The sequence below is a fragment of the Pagrus major genome, chromosome 6 (assembly GCF_040436345.1).
Source record: "Pagrus major chromosome 6, Pma_NU_1.0".
Lineage (NCBI taxonomy): Eukaryota > Metazoa > Chordata > Actinopteri > Spariformes > Sparidae > Pagrus > Pagrus major.
Genome location: NC_133220.1, coordinates 30,675,427 through 30,699,695, shown reverse-complemented (window position 1 = coordinate 30,699,695; position 24,269 = coordinate 30,675,427). Strand labels below are relative to the sequence as shown.

At 43.0% G+C, this 24,269-nt stretch overlaps 1 protein-coding gene across 2 annotated transcripts in view; it reads left to right on the top strand.

Moving 5' to 3' along the window:
* The window catches only part of pdzrn3b (PDZ domain containing RING finger 3b), a 105,610-nt gene that overhangs the window by 10,834 nt on the left and 70,507 nt on the right, over positions 1–24,269 (top strand). The gene's annotated exons all lie outside the window — the stretch shown is intronic.

The window sequence follows — 24,269 nt, the reverse complement described above, 5'->3', positions numbered from 1 at the left end:
TCTGGCAACACCGTAACTAAAATGTGACATGTTTGTCCTCGGTTATAATCTCTTCAATAACACAATCAAGTGTCGGAACGCTCGCCACAACTCGAGATTTTCGTCTGAACAAAGGGCAGGTTGAACCGGCGATTCCCCCGGATGATGAGCGAAGAGGGATTAGCTCACATGTCACATGAACGTGCATAAGTGTGTGTCTTTGCATGCATCTGCAGTGTCTGTTTTTACGAGCTTTTGTGCATGTGTTTGCCTGGGCGTGTGTGAAGGCTGGGGAATCGTGTTAATGGGCCAGATGTTGCTGTATTTGGTTACTTGAGAAGAAGATATCTTGTGTAGGATTTTGGTGTTGAGATTCATTCGCCCTTTATCAGCTTAAGGGAGAGGGAGGGAGAGTACAGGTTTTGCTTTAGGATAATGCTGCACTTGTGTCATGTTTATGAGCCATTGTGGGTGAAGTCACGAAATCTCTCCAATGAGGAGAACGCACGAGGAGGGAGGACGTGAAGAGCCTAAGGAGGGAGTGAAGCACCCTATTAAGTGACCTTTTTCTTTTCAAGAGGTGAAGGATTACTAGACAAAAAGCAACAACATGAATCATTGAACCATTGAGAAAAGAAATGTATAGACAGTTCACAGTCGCTGTTCCACATCGGAGCTTTTCACCCAATGGGAAACCTGATCGCGGAGGTGGTTCATGTTTCCAAGTCCTTCTTTGTTTTGCTGGTTAAAGCGAAAAAGTTCCATGTCATGATTTCTCAGACCACAATAAGAAACGCCACGTCACGATGACATGTTTGCAATTGTGTGGGTTTGCATCTTTGACCTGGGGTGATTGGGTCTATGAACTCTGCGGTCTACAGTGGCGAATCAAAGGAATTTAATCTCAAGCGCCTAAAGGCAGTTTCATGTTCATGTTTTTTGAACTCGTGGGTTGAAAAACAACAGCTCGTAACTGTCCTATCTAACATCCTGTGTGGGATGCAGTGCGTTTGAAGAGAAGAAGCCTTCAAATCTTTTTTTTTTTTTCATTTTCATGCAAATATGGTATGACATCAGTGGCTTCTCCTATTAAATAGTTTTAGTCCATGACTGATGATCTCTGCCAGGGAGATATTTTGAGAGCTAGATGTACTTAAAGAAACCATCGGTGCTTTTTAATCTAACATGAGGCTGTCTGCTGTGATTAGCACGGCAGCAGACAATTACTTTCATCGTCAGTCAATCTGTTGATTATTTTTCTGAATCATCTTTTAATCTCACAGTCTGCCCAAAGTCATCAAATTGCTGTTGAAGAAATTTTTGTTGTTCAAATTAGCTCGAATTGTCAGACGAACAGCCCAAATATGTTCCATTTTATTGTGTGAAAAAAGAAGAAAGCAGTAAATCCTGAGGGGCCAGGACGGCATAAATTTGGGATTTCTTTCTTGGTGACTAACTTAAGTGATAAATTGACTGCCAAAACTGTTGTGAATTTTTCTGTGGAAACTTGAAAATTCAACTAAGAAATGAATCAAGTGATCATTTCAGCACTAGTTGTGATGCTGAAGATCAGAAAGATGGATTCTTATGATAGAATCTACACTAAAATACTCGTTCTACAGAGCAGCAGTGGGTCTCATTTGTAGGTCATTTAGGAGAATCAGTATTATATTATATTTTAACTGGTTATGAAACAGTTTAATACTGGTCCTTCTGTCAGCCACTTTACATATTTCCTCATTTTTAAGCTGCATTGACTGATTTTTTTTTTGGATACTTGGGGGCGGTGGAACAAACTGAAAACAAAAAACTAATATTATTGTGTTACAAAGTTGGAATTGTGACTGTTTCAGCACACAGTCGCTTGTTTACACATTCACCATTCATTTGTGTTCATGACCAAGTGTTGATCTTAATGCTGCTGTAAGCATTGCCGTCGTTTTAGCTAACTTCCTGTCTGTTTTTACAGTTAGCAGTAACCTCCCTCCTCTCCAGGTCACCACATGAACACGCTAACACGTTAATCGCCAGACAGCAGCAAACGGGAGGATCCTTCTCTCTCGTTGTTCAAGGCTAGATAGGACCACCTCCTTTGTGAAGGTCTCTGTCCTGATTGGATAAAGTGGGCAGGGATACCGGAAAATTTATTTTCTCTTTTCCTGTGTGAGCAGGGGGAGGAGAGTCATGGGTTACTGGCCAAACACTCTATAACAGTGTTTGCTGTTGGAATACAGAGCTATTCAACACTTATTTTAATAAAAATATATGACTTACAGCAGCTTTAAGTCTATTTTTCGTTCTCCTCCTAACTTTTCTTTGGTAGCCAAAAACACATATGTAGCACTTGGAAACAAGGTGGATGAGAGCAGATTTATGGGCCAGAAAAATCAAAACAATGAGCTAAAAAAGGCCAAAACGCTGTAAAAGGACAATCACCTTACATCGAGCAGTGAAGTGGCACGTTCACCTGAGGAGGCAGAAAGCCACGGCCGTCGAGCTGCATTCTCCTCCAGTAGTAGAGGTGTTAGTTCCAGTAAGTCTATATGGATGTAACATGTACATGATGATCCACGGCTCGTCCTTCTATAACAGGCTCTTAGCGGGGGAGTGTGATAGCAGATGGCTGTCCTCTAACTGAGCTACAGGCTGGTATGAATCAGCACATGAATGCCTCCTTGTTCAGCCAGACATTTTTCTCATAAAAACCTCGAGCTGTGTTTGCTTTAGCTAGCCCCTCCACAAGCTAAAAAATCTTAGCACTCTGGTCAGGATCTGCCTGTATTTGCGGATGGATTTGATGAATAAGTTCTGATTCAGTTACAGTGGCGTTGGTCTGATATGAAGGGCGCAGCAGCCTTGGCTTACTTTCTAGTCTGCTATGTTTCCAGATAGCTGATTGAGTGTGTACTTATATGTTATTCAGTAAAAGTTAACCGTGTAAGTGAAATCCCAGCATTTCTTTCTTCAGTGTCACTTCTCATTGAGCAATGCTGGAAGAGTTAGTTGCTTTCTAATTTGCTCACAAAAGTGACCTTCCACTTCCTTCAAGCCTCTTTGCTTGTGCAATACTAAGCCAATGTCACAATCCCGGACCGGCCGTGCCTGAGCTCCCCAGAGTGAAGGGGATGTTTTCTGTGTGGGCTAGTGAGTGTGAAAATAGGAAGAGAATGGAGACGCCTGGGCTGCAGTTGTAAATGTCGCCTTGTAAATCCTCAGCAAACATTCTTAGGTCGCAGAGGGTGAACGGCAACAACTACTTTAAAATAAACTGACATTGGGAGAAGCCAGTTCTAATATGGAGGACGAGGTTGTGTGTGCGTTTCTGGACGGCGGGGGGGCAGGAATGTGTGCCAGCTCAGAAAATGTTTATAGAAATCTATGTGTTGGAGATTGGAAGGCTAAAATTCAACAACTGTTCCATCGCTCTCGACACAACAAGGCGTCTCGACACGTGGACCTAAAACGGCAGGCATGTGTGTTGCCGGCACAGTTTTGTAACAGATGATGAAAGTTGGATTAGCTGGCAGCTACCTCTGCTCGTTTAACCTGTTTGAGATGCACAGTGTATTTTTGCGTGATTAGCTCGAGGAAGATCAGGAGGAACGTGGTGGGAAAAATGCCAGGGGTCACAATCCAGCGTGTCTGAAATGCAAAATAGGCTGCTGTAAATTCTGTCACATTATTTGCAACGAATATAAAATTAAACCCCCATCCTGGGCTTTGTAACACACTACACCCAGATCAGCTTTATTGTGTTTGACACAACCTGTTCCCATGACCATATTGCTGCAGCTTATACTAATTAACAAAGAATTGACGGGCTTTTGGCCTCGTGCTGAAGTTAACTCCACTTTAGATGTTGAAAACTTGAGCAAAAAGTTATTTTATCTCATTAGCGCTGCAAAAAAATGCGCTTTATCTGAAACTGCCAAGAACAATTTCATGTCCACATGTGAAATATAGATCTGTGACACTCCTAAACGCAGCACATCTGCAGTTTCTTTCTTGTCACTGGCTGTGTGAGTTGCGAGGTTACCCACAGTGAGGCCACTAAACACCTCAAACCTCCCCACAGTTACTTAAGTATCAAGTCACAAGGCCAGAGACAGCTTAAAAAACCCAGCCAGATAGCACTTAGCAGTGACTGACAGAAATGTGAATTGAGCTATGTAGGAGGCGGGTCCGAAGCACGCACGTCAATGAGCCTTTATTCCTTTTTGGTGTCCGGGCCGGCGTCCAAGGCAGAGAAGGAGTGAGACATTTAAACAATTTTGGTAGAAATTGGAGGCAAAACGCTGCCTTTTGCTGCGAATTAGCTGCGTCACTTTTTCCTGTGAGACATTCCAGATATTATTCTGATCCCTGGAAGACTGAGGACAAAAAGCTTAGTTTCATTATAGTTGATTCAGTTAAGTGTTCAGTAATGTTCTTTAGGTGTTGTCATGGCACAGCACTGGTCTTTGGAGTAGATTTACTCTACAACACTTTAAGTGTGTGTGTGTGTGTGTGTGTGTGTGTGCGCGTGCGTGTGTGTAAGCATGTGGATGAAACTGAATACTTGATGGCTCCACTGATCCTTTTTTTGAGTACACATAATGTCATCGAATCTGACGGCAGTTTTCGTGTCTTAGGATGTATTTAGCGTGTCATCAGTCCTCCTGAAGAATAAATGTCAGATTACAGCTGAATGTGATTGGCTAGACCCGACTGTCACTAATAAATTGTCGCAGCACATGGCATCCTCAGCCGGACATGTGCCAAAAGTTCCTCAGGCGTTATTTCTGACCCGGAGGGCTATGAGGAACAGACATGGAAGCTATTTCCCTAAGGGGGATCACATGTTGTTTGGCATTCTGAGGCAAGAAGCAGGCCTTTGTCAGGCTCTTTATTGGATTTCGGCCTCTGTGCAGGCAGTGTGTTTATTCCCCAGATGGGCAAGCTGAATGTGGCCCCGCTCTGTTTCTCCTGTCTGGCCCTAGACGGGATGAATCCACCCCAGGCTAAGCGGGCCAATCCTAGCAGCGAGCCACATTCCTGTGCCCCGTGGTCCAGCTGAGGCAGGAGCAGGACATTAAATCAAATCTAACTTTAAAGAGTCCATAATCAGCTTCTGGTGGTAGCCGCTGCCCTATGCAGAGCTGGTTTTAAGAAGTGAGGACAAGCACACCTTTGTTTTCCGCTGCGGAGAGAAAAAAAAAGGATCTTTAAGATGTGGAGTCGTCTCAGTCCAGAGATGGTGTGAGGTGAGCTCACGCCTCGCTCCAGCCAGAAGGCTGCTTTTGTCTCTGTCCCTCGCCACACACAGAATATTGTATTTTCCACTCAGCTTGAACAGCTTGCGTCCTCAAAGGCAGGCCGACACTTGATGATTTCTGTGGAGACATACAGTCTGGACCTACTGTAAATGTGTTTGCGCTGCTCCGACACAGTCTGGCCCGGCTCCTTGTTTGTCGGACCCGGTGGGTTAATTTATGGCTCCTGAAAGGTTTAAAGTGGGCAGAAATAGACAGGTGTAATTAAGGCTAATTTTCCTGCCAATCAATCACAGAGCTTGTGTAAATGAATCAGTAACAATCGGCTCAAGTTGCTCTGCCAGCTGCTTCTCATGTCAGCCCCTGACCCCCAAGCAGAGACTGCCCACCGACTCCTAATTAACTACCCTCAATTAAACCCTAATAGGCTGATTAACAGACCCTTAGTTGTGCTGTAATGGCCCGTCGTTTCCTCCCAGTGCCCCTCTGAAATGCATCCCGACTGCAGCATGTTAATCACCGCCCACTCTCTCTGTGCCTCTCTCTATCTCTGATCCTACCAGTCTCTCTCTCTCTCTGTAATTATGTCTCTCTAGCAGCACACTTGACACAAGTGTGTTTCCATCTGGTTGAATTTCCTGAAACAAAAAGTTTGCAGCCATTTTCGGAGACATTGATAGACAGATAATGGCAGTAAAAAAAGGATGTAATTAACTAACTTACACGCATTTCTGAAAAGTATGTGTAGCAGCTCATCATTTTCATCTTGTATGATCATAATTTACATACCATATGTTTTAAGTGCCTCAGAATTTCAAAAAACTAGTAGAGCAAAAAGTAAAATCGCCTTTTCGTTAGTAAGTTTAAGTCGACGCCACAATAATTACACCACAGAAACACACCAGAACATTCACAGTAACCCCGTAAAGCCACAGGTTATGTTCCTTTTCTGGCCAACGTCCAGATTCCCATGATCCTAAAGCAATTGAGTGTCGAGCTTAAGGTTCATTCTTGACCTTGGAAACAGCATTAGACAAAAATGCCTCAAGGTCCATTCATAAATTTAATGAAAAAATCTGGGTTAACCAGATCAGATGAGTTTGCCTCCTTTGTTTTATTCTGGTGTGTCATGTTCAAGGTCCCAAACGTGCCAGAAAACAGGAAACGGTAGAAATCAGCGTGGATGATTTTAAAAAGAAATATATTTTACATAAGTCTCTCATTCAAACTGCTTGATCAGAGACAGATGGAGTATGTAAAGTGTAAGGGGTATTAGCAGTTTTGTGAAATTGTCATTGTAATAAACAATTTTTTTTTTTAAACTCCAGAAGAACTACTTTTGAGGTTGTCTTGTTTTGTCAGTCATACCCCTTTCACACTGTTCAAAACACTACTAACACTCCCTAACATCTGGCTTTTGTTTTTAATGTGAATGTGTACAGTCAGGATTCACTCCTGAGTTAATTGGCTCTGCAGTATTCACAGGTATTTATCGTCTTCACCTTCGATCAGCTGTAATGAAAACACAACACCTGGGTGAACTTGCTAAATTTCGCACCTTCTGAGGCGCAATGCTATGACGTGTTGAAGTTAGGCCGCTGGCTTGTTCATACTTCTCCATCCGTCTCTGTTCATGCAGCACTCAAACATCATTCGGTCACTGCTGAGTAGAAAGTGTGACTTTAAGAAAGTAAAAAAGAACAGTAATCACTGTTACCGAGCCTTGCCAGCCGCCTGGTCGGTACAGCGCATTTGTAACTCTCAACAGAGATGAGAAAGAAGCAAGTTGCCTCACTTCCATCATCAGCTCCGGAAAAACGATGTGTCTACTTCAGAATGTTAATGATTAAGACTTTTTTACAACAAGTTTAAACACCTCTGGATGTAGTCTGATGAGATAGATAACCTGCTGTTTCCTGTTTATCTGGCACGTTCATGATGATGAACGGAATACATGAGAAATTAAACAGAAAGACAGACATGCCTTCTGGCAATGGGAAATGGGTGTGAATGTGGTAATAGAGTTATCAAGTTCTTCTGTGAATCTGAGCGTGGAATAGTTAAGTATTCAGTTTCCTATTCTAGATAAGACCAATATCTTTCTGCCCAAGTGACAACAATCTGTCCACATGCCAAGAAAACCCTATGTGAGGCTGAGAAACTCTACCGCAGTTTAATTTGTTCGTCAGCACTGCAGCCTAGTCGTCCACCAGCCTTGTGTTCAGCTGCACCTTGAATAGCCCAGCACGTCAATGAAACGTTTTCAATCTTTGCGTTGATTACAATAGAGCTCTCACAAGGGAGCACAACAGAAATAGGAAACAGTGGCGCAGTCCTAAAAGCATCAGCCTAATGAAAGTGTTGACAGTTTTCACTAAATGTGTGATCCATTGTGTCGACCACAGTTTTCAACTCTGTGTTGCTACATTTAACAAGTTGTAAATCTTTCTGCTGCAGAGGAGCCAGAAATCGTTTCTTACTCATCTCTGTCTGAGCTTTAGGGACAGTCAGCAGAAATGACTCGAGACAGTAAAATGCTTCACCGCGGTAGTTTTGTCAAATAAACCAAGAGTGCCTAATATATAGGGGCGGTTTATTCCACTTAGAGCTGATAAATAAAGGCATTATGGCAAAAATAAAAACTAAATGGGGGACTGGTGATTGAGGGAACGCTCCATGCGGAGAAATCAATTAAGTGGAGAAACAGCCTGCCAAGCCTCAGCAGCAGACTTCAACATAAATCACAAGATGTCGACATGAATGCAGCTTTGTTTGTAAAATTGTCATTGTTACATTTTATAGGAAATTGTCGAACAGTACCGCAGTTGTATCTCTTCTGACACAACAGCCGGCTTCCCGTGAGTCTGTTTTATGACCAGTTCTAACCATCATGATGTTACATGGAGGGACTTTCCTGTTTTATTACACAGATTCCATCTCTGACTTGTTGGCGGCAGACACCGTGACATGTGTATTTGTTTCTATGGAAATGGCTATAGGCTGACAGTGATTTAAACATGGTTTGTGTGGCATTGTGTGATCCAACATCAGTCCCTCAGCAGATTATAGGCTATAGATTTCCCTCATCAATCAAAATGCCAGAGTACGCTTGTCTTCATCTCATATGGAACCATTACAGTTGTTGCTCCAGTGAGATGATGAAGTGGACTTCATTTCTTTTCCCACAGCTCTGCATGACTTTAATCTCCACTCGCTGTTAATCATGTAGAGGAGGTTCGGCTCTTTTTTTTTGCAGCCTCACATCACCGGTGCAGCAGAAGAGTTCCCTAAATCTGACTTTTTCAGCCTTTACTTTTGCCCTTAAGGTCTCAATATATTCTATTCTGAAGCACTTTGTCTGGTCTGAACTTCTAAAAATCAGGAAACTTAATGGTTCCTCAGAGCTTAAAAAGGTACAAGACTGACTATCAATAAGGGCAGGGGGGTAATAAAATGTAGTGCAGGGTCAGATCTAATGATTTTAGCATTAATCCAATAGCTGCTTCCTAGCAATCTAGTACTTTACATTCTCAGCAAGGTGAGAGGACGCGCCTCAGGTTGCTGCCTTCACTGTAGTGCATGCGATGACGGCCACAGGGCGCATGATGAATGTGCCGTGGCGAGCTATGCGGTCCATTCAGCAGCCTAGCACACTCAGTCTCAACTTAATGCAAATGAATCCGAGCAGCTCAGCGGGTTTGGGTCACAAAACTCAGATCAAATTGCATCGTCTATTTTTCACCGCAAACCTTTTCAGAGGAATATTAGAATGGACTGTGCGTAGGCTGTGATGTTTTTACTAGAGACCTTATAAAAGAGGAGACAAACTAGTTGAAGCATGTTGAATAGAAAAGTCTGTAACGCCAGAGATGGCTTTTTTTTTGACACATCTCCCGCCCCTTCCCCCAAAATAGCCTATCATCTGCTTTATAACAGCCAAATTGGGGGAACATATCAACTAATGGTGAGGGCGCGGTTGACATTCAGGACAGTTTCGTCCGATTTGGCGCAGCTGCGGACAGACTTTGAATAAGCATGGAAGAGGAGGACATCACAGGATTAATGTGCAGGATTACCAAGGAAGGTGAAGTCGATCAATTCTAGACATTAATCTTTTGCATTTGTTCAGGTGCTCTGGTGGGATGAGCTGACAGCGTCATGTCACGGCACTCTGGACTGAACCGTAAGAGACATTGATGTCGTAAAGAAGTATAACCTGTGGGGGAAAAAAGTGTTTTAAACCTTATTTTAGGGCAAAGTCACTAAACTTTTTAGAAAGTTTTTACCAGGTTTGACTGTTGATTCTACACATGCAGTTTTTTATGTCCTGGTTACCTTATTAGCCCAAAGTAACCGCCTGGGTGCATCACCAAGATGGCCGCTGAGTGGCGAGACTTTCCTAAAAGGAAATTTTTTTTACTCTAAGAGTCACCGAATTTGCAGTTTGAAAAGGCCTGTGCAGTCTCCTATTGGCAGCAGGTTATACATTCTGTTATACTGTACTTTATTTATTTATTAGACGGGTAGAATACCTCTCCAGTCTACGGCAAATTCTCATTTGTCGTTAAAAACAGGACAATCCATCAAACCGGTTGTGGTAAACTCATCAGAATTTTTTAAAAAACATCAGATTTACTTGATTTGATTATAGGACACCTTGTGTGATGTTTCCCTGCACAATAAGAAAAGCCCAAGTTACTCATCCGAAGTGCCAGTCTGACCTTCAGAACAAGTCTGGAGCTGTTCTGTAGGGAGCCTAATTAGGCTGTACTGTATACACTGCAGTGCTGCAGCTATGGCCGATCCTGCTGCCAACAGATGTTAGTTTTCATTTTGTTCGGCTCCATTAGGACTTAACAGATGCAACACACACAGGGTTGACATCACCGTTCATAATTGTCCCTCCTGTACATGACAGATGTTCAGTAATATCTAAACTAATTGGAATACATCCACACAGATTTTCTTAAAAGATCTATTGCACATATGCCTCATCGTGACATATTATTTACTGGAGTCCTGTAGTGAAAAGTTGATCTGCACACCTGCTGTTTTACAACTTTTGAGAACCTACTGTGTTCGGTGCTAGCAGTGTTCACCAGTTCTTTTGTCTCGTACCACAGGCCATGGTTCAAGTTAGAAGTGTAAGCCAGGCGTCTCTTATTAAAAAAACATTTTCTTCACTCCACAGACTAATCCTGATGAAGCATCCCGCTTCAGAGTCGCACCACTTCCCAGCCTCTCTTGAGGAGGTTTAGAGCTCCCCTCCATTCACCAACCAACTGGTGGAACTGGCGGCCCGCTGCGCCGCCTTTTCTTATGCAAATGTGTGCAAATAGAAAACATTGTTCATCAGCGTGGCTCTCCGTCTCTGTTACGCCGCTTTGCTCTGGCCTTTCTCTTGTTCCCCTGAGAGAGATGTTCCCTTTCAAGTGTTACCTCTCTGTCTCATTCAAGACTTCCTCTTTCCCTTTTGACAAACAGCCTGGAGGAATGGCCAGAGCCGGCTCATTGAGCAAGCTTTTCAGCTATCAGGCATAGGGAGGAAAAGAGAGAGAGAGAGATGTTCTGCAGGCGCCTCCCTCAGACATCCTCGCTTATGTCTTACTTTTTTCCTTCCTCCCCTCAGAGGATGAGTTATTCTATGATGGGAAGTAAAGTGTGCTTTCTCCAAATACTCCCCTTTCTTTGACATTATACAGGTGCTCCCTGCAAGTGCACACTTCTCTGTCTTCTAATTCCACCTGCATATACTCAGTGATATATGCCACTTGTTCTTTATCAAAAAAAATCCCATCACTGGATATTTTTGGACATAACTTAAAGGAAGCCTAAATGATTTTCTGTATTCCAGCATGAGCTTGGAGGATTATTGACAGTTTTATCCAAAGCATATGTTTAATAACTAGTGTGTCTCATTCACGCTGATCCACTGCGCATTCGGTCCTCTCCTTTTTAAAATGGTACACCTTGTACCTGGGGTTGAATAGGTTGTGTCCACAAATTCCTGTAGATCATGACATACGATAGTGCTTAGGAAGAGAAAAACACTGGCAGGCTCAGGAGAAGCCCAGGACCACCGGCTGAGAGCACGGAGCCCGGTGCCAAGGTCAACGCCAAGGTGTCAATAAAGATACCTTTACTCTGCGCTAACAGAGGGCTGCTTTGATTAGAACCTCAGCGAGAACATGTTGCATTTAATCAGAGAGGGAGGCCAGCGGACGCACAGTGGCGGCCATTTTGTCTGTATCTTGGAGCGAGATCCAAGGAGATTTCCCCTTTCTTCCCTCTGTATTCCAGCCGAGTGCTTGGCGTGATTGATATGTGCAGGTGGTAAAGGATATCCCCCTGAGTAAGAGTTCCCAGCTAACTTGAAAGAGAATATTTTCCCTCCTTGCCATCTTATGAAAACAGTAGTCTCAAAGCAGAGAATCGGAGCAGGCCAGGAAAAGAAAAAGAAGTGTAATTTAATGTCTAATGTCTCTAACGTCATGCCTATCCTGGCTGGACAATAGGTCTTTGTGATTCCTTTGTAGGCTCTTTTTTAACGCTCATAACACCATAAGCCCAGTTGCCTTGGGCTTACCTTTAAATACAAGGAAATTAAGCCTTTTGTCACTGCAGTTTCCACACTCCCTTCTTCTGTGACAGTTTACCCTGAAAATAAATGGAAGGAGGCTGCGAGTGCCAAGAAGGAAGATGGAAAATTATTGCAGGGTAAGGAAAGGAGGCTTTTCTCCTGCAGAGTGCTGAGGTGTTCTGGTTTATTTGTGCATCTGTGAACGTTGGAAGAGAGTTCACACAGGCTAAAACCAATTTAGTCAGATTCATTGGAAATATAGAACTGGGATGTAATCATTTATGTGGCATAAAGAGGTTTTAAGGAGGAGGTTATGGTCCAAAAAGAGGATGAATGTGGCTGTCTCCATTTGATGTAATTTATTCAGTGGTGGAAAGTAAATAAATACATTTACTAAAGTACTGTACTGTACAGTTTAGTGCTTTTTCAAAAATACTTTTCATTACTAATACTTTTTTACTTTTCCTTAAAGCAGAACAGACAACTTTTAAACTTTACGCCCTCCTAGCGTTTCCTTGTGGTATTACTGTTGGCGCAACTGTCGCAAAGACAGTGTAGCGACATGGCTACTGCCAGCAGCCTGGCTACATTCCAAAACCGTAAACAACTGACCTAGAAGCCACGATTTCAGTGCTATGAAAATGCAGAGTACAACATCTGGTTGTATCAATAAGTAGGCGGGTTTTGTGACTTACTGATCTACTAGAAAGAATGTTGGTTTTGAACTGTCTCAAGTTCCAGTGGTGAAGGGAAACATATCAGTGGGGGGACCGACTTTGGCACAACGCTGGAGCGCTCTACATCGAGTCAATACCTGTCCGTGCACTCTTAACTTAGGTTTCTATCACTCCCTCTTCACCTTCTTTGCCTCCTCCATCAGCTGGGTCCATTTCTTTTGCAGTGAAGTTTCCACAGCTATTCCAGTTGTTCCACAGTTACCTGGGGATAGCAACCGGGTGAAACGTTTTTTGTTTTTTCTGGGAAAAGTCAAGCTCGGTGTCAGAACAAAATGGCATAATGAAAGAGAAGTCTATAGACGGATGGTGTCATTTTTCTACAGCTATTACACAGTGCAGTCAGTATTTACTGTAATAGTAATCAGGTTAAAATGAGAGGTTGTCTCTTGCGAGGTTAAGTATGTCTTTCAGTGCAGGACTAAGTTGTAAAAGAGTATTTTTATGGTGTGATATTGCAACTTTTACTGTGGCCTTTTCTCTTTGAATGTCCGAGGCTTTGGGTCAGGTTTAGGGTTAGCATTAAACCCGCTAACCCTCTTTGAATACTTAACTTCTGCCCTGTCTGGCTCTGCTAAGCGCAAGGTCGCCACCATCTCTAAAAATTCGACCTAGATTTACACCAGATATCCATTTCTCTTTTGTTTTCATATCGGATGGCATCATCTAGCCTTATTCTGCCAGGACACGCACTCTTGGCGATAAGAGAACAAAAACACAACATGAGAAAAATATGCAAGCTGAGGAATCCAGCCACCTGAAGCAGGACTGATGTAGATAAAGCAGAATTGGGCCACACTGAGGGGAAAACGGCATGTTTGGCTTGGAAATCCCTTTCACTTCATTCTTTAATGGGTATCCCAGATTTTCTCTCTTACTTTTGCATCAGTCGTGAGAGTAAGGATATAAATGTTCATATTTTTCCTCAGCCATCCACAAAGAAGACTACCTGTAGTGTTTCTTAGAGAGAGAGAGACAGCCTGAGCAAGAACAAGGCTGGTTTTAACACTGTGGCCTCGCTGCTCTCTAGCCATGCTATATCAGGCCAACAGCTGCTGTCTCTCAGCAAAGGCATGCTGACTGCCGGGGCTTGGCTTCCACACACACCGGATCGTACACAAGGCCCTTTATTTTTGGGCTTATGACTCCCTCCCTCAGCTCTATCTTGGATTTTATTTGTCGAAGAAATAAAAACATTTTTTCATGTCTGACCCGAAACCGTCGGGATAAGCTGTAGTGTTTGCTGCGCTGCATAGCTGTCGTCTTACACTGGAGTTGGAGATTTAAACAAGGTATCTCAGGTAGAGGGTGTGCGGTGCGCTCCTCGACTCAAATTCCTTGAATGGGAGCCAAAGAAATGTAAGCCCTCTCCTAGCTGTCCCATGGTACATCAAGACAGGGCCGTTATCTGATTGTTGGAGAGTTGGAGTCGGTGCTGCTGCAGCTCAGTCTGTTCACCGCCACTAAGGACCAACTCCCCTACATTTGTTGGACCAGATCTGTGACCAGAAACAGTTTGATATTGATTTGTTTTTGTATGCCTTCACTTTTTAAATCTACTAGATTTGATGGTTGCAATAATATTTGCGAACATTTCCACCGCGTGCTAAACTTGCCGTGAAAATAAGAACCACATGTCTGTCGGTTCTCTGTACATAAAGGTAAGGAAAATGAAAGCTTCTCTGTCTCATCTGGACCTCCTCCCAGTCCCTTACCTCCAAGTAGCCGACTTGCTCCTGCAGACAAACCACAACCGCAGAGCATAATACTGACATACTCTCCTGCCCCGAGAAAAGCATTTCGCCTCCTGCAAGAAACATTTCCACTTCCAGGACTCACATAATTCAAACAATAATTAGGAAATGTTCATGGCACTGACTAGCCCCCTAAGTTCACGTTTCAGGTAGGGGTTAGAAGGAGAAGTGGTTCCAGACTGTTAATGTCTGTCACAGCAGAGTCAGAGCCCTGTGATTATTTTGGTGCAAAGGTCCAAATAAACCCCATGTGGGTCATGACCTTACTGATCTGAACCAAATGTGCTGCGCTGTGCGACCTTTGTTGAAAGACTTACGGTGCAGAGCGGCTAAATGTGAGCGACAATGGATGTTTTTTTCCACCCTGGCTGTCTTCTCGACAGAACTTTCCATCATGGCTCCTCACGGGCCCGGCTTTATCTGCACATAGGTCTGTTTACACAACGTCATTTGTCAAGGAGTCATCAGGCAGGTTTTTAGACAAATATACAAATCCTTGCCTGAGCCAACCTTTTTGAAGGCTCCTTGAAAATGTGTCTAGACAAATGCCCATCCAATCGATCACGATCCATTTGTAAGTGTTAAATAAGTGGACTTGGTTTTCATCTCGCCCGCAGCTATATTAAAACTGTGGACATCAGCATGTATGTTACACATCCATTCAAGTGGGCAAACACAGTTCATTGTCACAGGATTTCTTTGAAGGGTGAGTGATTCATCAAGTGGCAAAAGTCAACACTTTCAAACATGTTCAAAGCCCAAAGGACTCAGTGGAGCGCGCTTCAGCTATCTCCCTGCTCTTCTAACGGTGAACAATTTACATGGTCCTCGAAATCCAGTCAATATTTATGTAAGCATGTACATTAGGGGCAGGCCGATGGAGCTCTGATCAAACGTTTCTTTCATCTATGACCTTCCTCTGACTCGACTCACAGAAGCCTCTAACCAGGCTGGGGGTAATCAGATGTCAGGCTGGGTGTTCGCCAGGGAATTGAGCACAGCCTCATGCACGGGGGGCCAAGGCTTTTTCACACACACACACACCCCGAGGCCTACAGAGCCGACTGCCCTAAACTTCTCACTTCACTCTGACACATTGCAGTGACAGAAGTTAAATTCCTTTCAGTGTCCAGCACCTAACAAGGAATGAAGGGTAGGACAGGAGTCGGAGGATGGGTGCAGGATTGAAGCGTTCAAATCCGTTGAGAACACATAGTTCTACCTAGATTCTTTGCATTTCAGTGTGGCCACAAAATGCCTCTGAATCAATTTTTCAGTTAAATCGTATGCTGCCTGTATGTCTTGGCAGTTGAAGCTGACTTTCTTTTTCTGTACTCTAACTGTAACAATCCATTTATGTAACCATAATGTATCTAAGAATAGCTAAGCTCTGCAGGATTGGAAAAAAACAGAATCTTCACCTTTTTGTGCTGAAAAGAGCATGGCAACACTATGAGCTCAAGGGTTATAAGGGCCCTGACACACCAAGTCGACTTTTAGCCAATGTCAGACTCTTGGTGAGCTTCTGTGGCCCTTAATGACTTTAGACTCGACCTGACAAAATCAACAAAGACTTGCAACTTAACTTGGACTTTAACAGCAATGACTCTTGACATCACTTAGGTCGTGACACACCAGGCAGATGGTTGGCTGTCGACCAGTGTCACGGCCATCGGTGAGCATCTGTGGACCTAGTTGTTGTGGTGAGTCCCACACCATTGGCACTAGTCTGCCCTTGTTGTTGGCCTTTTGGCCGACTGAGCATGTTGAATTGGCGGCAGAGCCTGTAGGAGATCAATCACTCTGATCGGCAGTTTAGCTAAGTGGATCGGTTGCTGAGAAGAGTTTGTCACTCTAGTATCCATGATTCCACCCATTAATGCAGTTTCTTTATTTTTTATTTTCCGCCTCTTTGCATTCGATAAGAGAGTGGTGTAAAAAACACGGCTTTATCATAACAAGGTTTGTATATCCACAGTCCTGGGCCTTTTTGAGTGATGAACACAGAGTATCATCACCTGGTGGTATGAAGAGTTATATCCTCTCACACAGGCTCAGAACGTACAAGCTAGTTGGCCGCTTGCTGTAGTCTTGCGGTGTGTTCAAGTGCAGCTTTTTGGCTGAGACACGGGCAACGTGAGGCAGCACGGTCGCCCTTCATCACCGCTCGTTCTTTGATGTTGGTTTTGGGCCCTAAAATGAACACCACTGGTACCACTGTGGCAAGAGCTAACTATAAGATCTCACTGACAGCTCATATCAAAGCACTCCATGTTTACAGACTGGGAGCTGAAGATTAACTTTGCTATTAGAATCCCAAGAAATGTTTTCTCAGATGTTTTTGCGCTCTTTTGTCTGACCGAAAAAAACTCAAAATCAACGTCATTCATAAATGGCTGCTGCGGTTATGTGTCTTCGTCCTGTTTGAGCCTCGCTCTGCTGTGTTTTGCAGCCCATGAATAAAATTACATGATGCAGAAACTCTGGGGGGGCAGACTGGAGACTCCACTCACTCAGCGGTGAGGCGCGGTGAAATAACTCTCCTGGTTTGCCTTTTCCAAGAAGATTCTGTGCCATCGTGCTGAAATGACAAGTAGCTGCTCCTGACTTTAAACGCCTTGCACTCACTCCGTCTCTCAGCCTTCAGTGTCTCTTTCACTGTTTTCTCAGATGGTTCTCTCCTCATCTTGAGCGCACATTTGTTCTCTCTTCCCCCAACCTCTGATTAATCAAGTATGACTCTAAAAGGAAAAAATGCAACTTGGTGGTTTTGATGCTTCATTTCTTGTCGGTGTGTCCAAATGTGGAATGTTTGGAGCTAAATATTAAGTCTGGACTTTTGGGAGAAAAGTGAATGTCATCCTGTTATAGTGTTCATAATGAATAGTGTCATTGTGATCTTACATTCAAGGTTTTTCTTACGAATTACACCGTAAAACCAAACCAGTTACAACTTGACAGACACATGACATGCGAGTTAAAAAGTACACCTTGGTAATGAAGTGCAGCGTACTGTGATTTTCCCAGCATGTGTCTGTGGCCAAGCACCTCAGGACTCCTCCTTAAAGCTCACTGTTTTACATACTGTGGGAAAGAAAAGTCAACTTGCATGAGAGAGGTTCAAGTACCAAAGAGTAGGTTCATTTGGGGAGAAATGCTGCTTAGCTGCATATCATTTACATCACTTAAACAGGGATTACGGTAATCTTCAATTTGCACCACCTGGTTGTAGTGTCACCTTGCCTCCCTTGTTGTCGTGTCTCCTGAGGAAACCGTACATGGGCTTTCACAGCTGACTGAGCTGTTTGTCCAGCTCCTACACACAGAGTAAAAGTCAACCGGGAGAGTAAAACCGCACCCCCCACTCATCACAAGAACAAGACTCATCCAACTGGAACGCTCGCCCGCAAACACATGATTCATTTTAGTCAATTAGCCTGTTCGTTCAACAAAGCTTTTTATACCTCCTCAGAAATACCCTGCCTTTGTGCTGTTCATTCCACAGCCTAATCTGTAAATCGTAAACAAGCATGTCCTCAGAGGACAAGCCCAGGGCAAAAACATGAGACAGTGGACATGTCAGGAGAAAGTGATCAAGAGGAGCCAAAGTGGAAGAGGACTAAATTCCGAGCTAAGATCCAGCAGCACCTGAGATGAATTACAAATTATTCAGAGTCGAATGAATAATTAGAACACAAAGCTTTCTCTTTCTCCACCACCATTTAGCCATAAACCATGACCTGTGTATAAAAAATCAAGTCTTTGCTTTGGTGCCAAGTCTTGCTGCCAAAAACCTAGCATGTCAAGATTAATTACTCATTTGTCCACATCTTAACCCCAAGGTAGTGCAGTATGGAAATAATGTGGCAGGACATGCTCGAGCAATCCATAACTTAGTAATATTTGCTTTTATGAACTATAAAGAAGCCTGTGTGTGGCTCAGGTTTGCAGGATTTGTTAGTTTAGAATGAGCACAACATGCTGGTTATGGGAGATCGGATACGAGAGTTAAACTAAAGAAGTTTAATCCCAAACTTATTTGATGATTGATTAATCATTTCAGTAATTTTCATGCAAAAATCTAGAACATTTGCTGGTTCCAGCTTCTTAAATGTAAGCTTTTTGTTGTCATTTATGAAAGTAAAGGAAGAGTCCTCGGGTGTTGGACTGTTGGTTGGACAAAAAAGGGGAATTTGAAGACATCACTTCGGGCTCTGGGAAATTGTGAAGAGAAAAGGTTTTGACAGTTTTTAAAACAAACTATCAAGCGATGAATCATGAAAATAATTGTTACATTCATCAAAATGAAAATAACCATTAGTTGCAGCCCTATCTGACACAGTGAGATATGAGTCTTGTTCGAAATGACACTTCTTTACTTCTTTGTAACTTCTTTGGAGCAAATGTGACAAAGTTCACAGTATCAACACTTTTGGCCAATATTTGTAAATTGGAGAGAGTGCTTTTTGCAGATCTTAGAAAGGCAAGTTGTTAACATGTCGTGTCATTGTTAACATGTTTTGGAAGAGGAAACAAGAGAATAAAGTGACACCTCACATGGGTTGCAGTGCTGGCTCAAAATGTTGGCTGTTCATCAGGAAGAACAGGAACAAGTTATTTTGAGGTGCAACATCTCTGTTGCGAAGGGTTGTGCTAAATGGGCGAGTTGCACACTGATTTGCAAGTGTGACATCACCAGCTTGTCAAGTCTATACAAAGATTGTGTTGAGGTATTGAAAGGAGCTTTGTGTACTGTAAAACAAGGAGAGACAAAAGTGGGGATGGTCTCTGTTGAGAAGGCTTGAGAAAACATCCCTGTACAGTTTCCCATCTGGAGCACGGAAAAAAGGCAGCCAGAACCATATTGGCAAAAGAAAATATGAAGGAGACAAAGAGAGGAGTGGAATTTAAACAGGATCTCACTATTCCTGCTGGTTAATTCAAATGCTGCGGTGCCGAGAGGCTGCCTGCAGGATCCCTGTCTGCTGTATTGCTCTAAGGGGCAGATCCCTCCAGTTCTGCTTATCTAAGCACATCCAGTCTGGTCCAGTTTTTGACCCACTGCTCACTTTCAGCCCCTGTTTTCTCTTTTGAGCTGGATGTGTGGTCCATTGTGAGTGTGGTAAAGGGGCTGGCAGCACAGGGACCACCGAAGTGAAGGGAATGCCAGGGGCCTCTATCAGCAAGGGGGGGGCAGTCAGATTTCTATTAGTAACAGGTATGTCCTTAATATTTAAAGGTACCTGTCTAGTTTTCTTCTTCTGTCAGTCACCATTTCTCACCAAAACACATTTACACCAGTCACACTTGGAGGCTTCATCTGTCTTGGGCAGATGAGGTGCAACAGCATCACTGGAGACAAATCATCTCCCATGGTCCTCCCCTGATTTGCATTTAGACCACAAAAACCAAGTCAGATGCAGTTAAATTGGTGACCTTGCTAACAGAAATGTTCATATTTATGTTGAAGTAATGTGATAAATTACACACAGATTTGATCCGGAGATGAGACATTTCAAATGACAAGTGTAAATAGCGCCACCGTTGAGGCCAAAGAAACATGTTAAATGCATTTCCTTCCTGTCATGCAGTCCCCTTTTCAGTTGATAGACATGGCCAATCTGTAAGGTAAATGCTTTTTCATTTCCCATTACATGGATGATTTGACGTGCCTGGCTAGCAGGTAATGACATGTTTCCATTTTGAGATTATGCTTGGATCAGACTACATAATATTTTGTGTCGAGATCGTCATTGGGTCACGCAGTCATTCATTCTTGCTGTGTCTTCACCAGAGTACATGTTGGATCCAACTTATCATATCTTACCTTCTTTTATAACTTTCATGACATGGATAAGTGATAGGTTAGGAGGTGCAAGGGACTAACCTGATTGCAAATAAACCCATGTTATCATCCTAAATAAAACTTGGTTCTGGTGAACAAAGAGTTTCCCTGCTAATGGAAACATGCATAATTCATGGCAGGTCATGTGTTCCTAAGCCTGTAGCTTTCTATTCTTGATTTCTATGATAATGTCCATGCTTGTACATTTGATGATTATAGGATCTTAACATGACAGCAGTGAATTTGGCAAGGTTACTCTCATGATCTATGACAGAGCTGCAGCCATATTCATTTTCTCCCAGCTCACATGCTGACTCACGCAGCCCCCACAGCTCTGGATGGGAGCAGCTGGGAGGCTCGCATGTCGCAAACACATTATTAATGTGTGTGTGCAGAGCAAGACTAACACTGCCAATAGAGATCTCAGTTACCACTATGTCCATATCCTTGATGTGTCAGATGGATCTCTTTATAGTTTTGAGTAATGAGCCTGAGACTAATGGATGTTGTGGGGGAAAAGTCGTGTTCTGTTGCCTATCCAAACATCAGTTTTCAAACTAGATAAGCTGCAAGTCTTCATATTTCATCCATCAGTGTTATTGAGTTCATGTGATATCAGAATCTGGAATTTCAGTTTTTGGCAAAGAAGCCCCTTGGCGTTAAGTAAAAGGAAATTAATTTTTACAAGATTCTTTAAAGAGATCTGCTTTCAGAACTGCGTCCCAATTTTCACTCCAATTTTATTTACTAGTCTGAGCATTTTAGCACCATAACAACTGCTTTGGTTGCATAAACAGCTGCACACAAGGCGCAGTTTTGGAACTATTTCAGTTTTGGATTGATGGTCTGCCAGTGTGGCAATGTCAAATTTAGTCTGATCTCCCCCCATTTTTTTCAAATTGTTCACATAATAAAAGAGAATAATCAAAGAAAATTGGGGTTGTTACTAGCTGCTGACCCTGTCTGTCACCCTCCATGCTCTCCCAAATCAAGTCATCATCAGTGCGCGGCTCGTACTGACTGCAGTGATGACACAAGGTCCATATGACATTATACCAGCCTCTGATATGCTTTTTGTCCACAGAACAAGAGAATGTTATTCCACACATTCCTGAGCGGAGCCTCTGTTCTCTCAGGATGACCTTCAACTTATCTCTCCATCAGAGCACGTCTGGGAGGGAGAGGAGTGGTGGGACGAGAGGGGGGGGTAGGGGCGAGGGGTACATTCTCTCTCTCTCTCACACACACACACACACACACACACACACACACACACACACACACACACTAAAAGAACTGGTCTAGCGTGTTGGCAAGTGAAGAAACCCCACAGGACTGCCTCTGTATTATTCAGCTAGACTGTTTTTGTGATGGAGTTTGTAACTGTAAGGAATTAAATCTTCTTTGTGTGTGGTTTATGTCAGTGTGTGTTCTTGGGTTTTTTATTTTTGTGAGAGCCAGTTTGAGCTTTAGACCTTTGGAGTCAGGAAGTTTTGTGGAGTGAAGTCATTTTGGATCGTTCCCGCTCATGCGAGGTTCTATTTCTGGACTATGTCTTTTGGGTTTCGGGCTTAATTTACATTTAGTTTCTCCATAGAATAGGAAATTGATTTGAATGTTATTGCAGCAAACATTTGCAGTTGTTAGGCTAACATGGACCCAGAAAAGCAAGCTCTCGCATCATAATATAATGTGTAAGTATCTCTTCTGTACTAGTGGACGGCTATCTCAACTTTCATACTGGTCTCTGGTTGCTTCGGGCTTCCCCCACAGGAAGCAGACTTGAGAACTTGGTAGTGGTTGCCAAACTTATCTCCACAGTAATATCTCCACTCAGTCCCCCTACAGTAGAAGAGGGTCCTGACAGTTACCGCATGTACTACTGTAGATCAGGTTTAGGTGGTTTTCAGTGGCGCACTCACGCACACGTCCGGCTGGATAGGAAACAGTCCTGGCGTCCCCTTTCCAACCTCTCAACTTCAGGCTTCCACTTTCGTGCTCAAAATGTCAGCTTCACTTTATTAAGTCATTTCAGCCCCATAGGATCCAAGAACAGCACTAAATCTGTCACTCGTCCACTACGCAGGCCAAGAAAGCATTGAGCTCTGTTGCTAGAATATTGCCTCTTGTCACGGTAATGGAGTCATTTTAAGGGAGTGAATCAAGGTGGGGAGACTGCTGCTGGCCTCGGATCTGTAGGGTTTGACCTGCCAATCTGATCTGGTGTCTATTTTTCTGCTAGCTATTATCTGCTATCACACACGCTCTGCTTTACAATGTGCTTGACCGATATCAAACAATTTGACAAAGATTTACTGCTGCTCAATTATCTCTGACCAGCCAGAAGGGTAAAAACATTTTTGATTGATGAGACAAATACACATCAGAAAACCATTCTTACAAGCACAGTAGTGGTGTGGCTATAGGAATGACAATAACAGTGTGTCAGCTGGTGGGTTGACCAATCGGTCCATTATTGGATGGATTGCCATGAAATTTGGTACATGCATTCCCATGGCCCCCAGAGGACGACTCACCGTGACTTTGTTGACCCTGTGGCTTGTCATGCACCACCAGCAGGTCATAGTTGTCACTTAAGCAGTAAAATATCAAAACATCTACAAAATGGATTGGCACAAAACCTTGCATTGACATTCGTGGTTCACAGATGATGTGTCTCACTGACTTTGGTGATCCCCTGACTTTTCCCCTAGCACTACCATGAGGTTGCCATTTGTGGTTTTGAGTGAAAGGTCTTGACAGCTATTGGATTGTTTGCCGTGAAATGTTTTACAGGCATTTATGTTCCCCAGAGGATGACTCATAGTGACTTTGTTGACCCTGTAGCTTTTCATCTAGCACCAGCAGGTCATAATTGTCACTCAAGCAGTAAAATGTTACAACATCTACAAAATGGACAACATTTTGTGGGGACATTCATGGTTCCCAGATGATGTATCCTACTGACTTTTGTGATTCCCCCAATTTTTCCCGTAGCACCACCTTGACGCTCAAATTTGTGGTTTTGACTGAAATGTCTTGACAGCTATTGGATGGATTTCCATGAAATTTTGTACAGACATTCATGTCCTCATTAGGATTTATTTTAATTACTTTTGTGATCCATTAGCTTTGTATCTAGCGCCAACATCAAGTCAAATTCAGCTTGTCCAATACTTTGTTTATTTAAAAGTAAGTCATTCAGCCTCAGCTGTATATTTTGTTTAGTGCTAATTCAAATGCTAGCATGCTAACACGCTACACTTGATAAATATAATACCCTTCTTAACATCAGCATGTTGACATTATCATTGTGAGCATAGTAGCTTAGTTTAGACCTTCAGTCTTTTTTATTTATGACAGGAAACATTGGTTTTTGAAAACCTTATGTAAACAGAATAGATTTCTCCAGGTGGCAATTTGTTGGTTTTGTTTGACTAACCTGGAAAACCTGAAAAAATATTCAATTTTCTATTAAACAAAACAGAAAGCAGCAAATCCCCACAGTTGGGAAGTTGGAACCACAATGTTTGGCATTTACGCTTGACCGATTAATCGATTTATCAGAATAGTTCATTTGCTTCGCCTTGTGTTCTTGTTGTTTCACACCACTTCTCCAGCAGACAGATTGAATTACTTCACACTCCCAGCAGCAGTATGCCTGCAAAAACAAAGTTACCTAAGAACAATTTTGCTGTTATGAGTTCATATTTAGTTTCTGCTGGGGATAACGGCAGTTCATTTTGGAGTTGTGAAACTGAAAAAGAGCACATTATGCTGTACACATCATTAACTGTCTGGATGAATGTGCAGCTATCTGTGAAGTAGCTGCTCAGATGCACACTCCATTAATGTAAATAACTGAATATATAGACAGTATTTTTGCTTCTAAGCATGAATTTTGTGTGTTCATCTCTGTCTACTGGACGTGTGTGTGTGTGCTGCTGTGTGTGAGGCTTTAACTAAAGCCCTGTAGACTTTTCACATAACTCCCTCTTACGGCCCCGTAAAGCCTGATAGCCAAACGCCACGGGGCTAATTGGAGAATGTGTGTCTATGTGCTTGGCTACAGCCGAGGTCGCGGGGTGTCATAACCCAGCTAATCAACATCAACTGCTTGCAAAT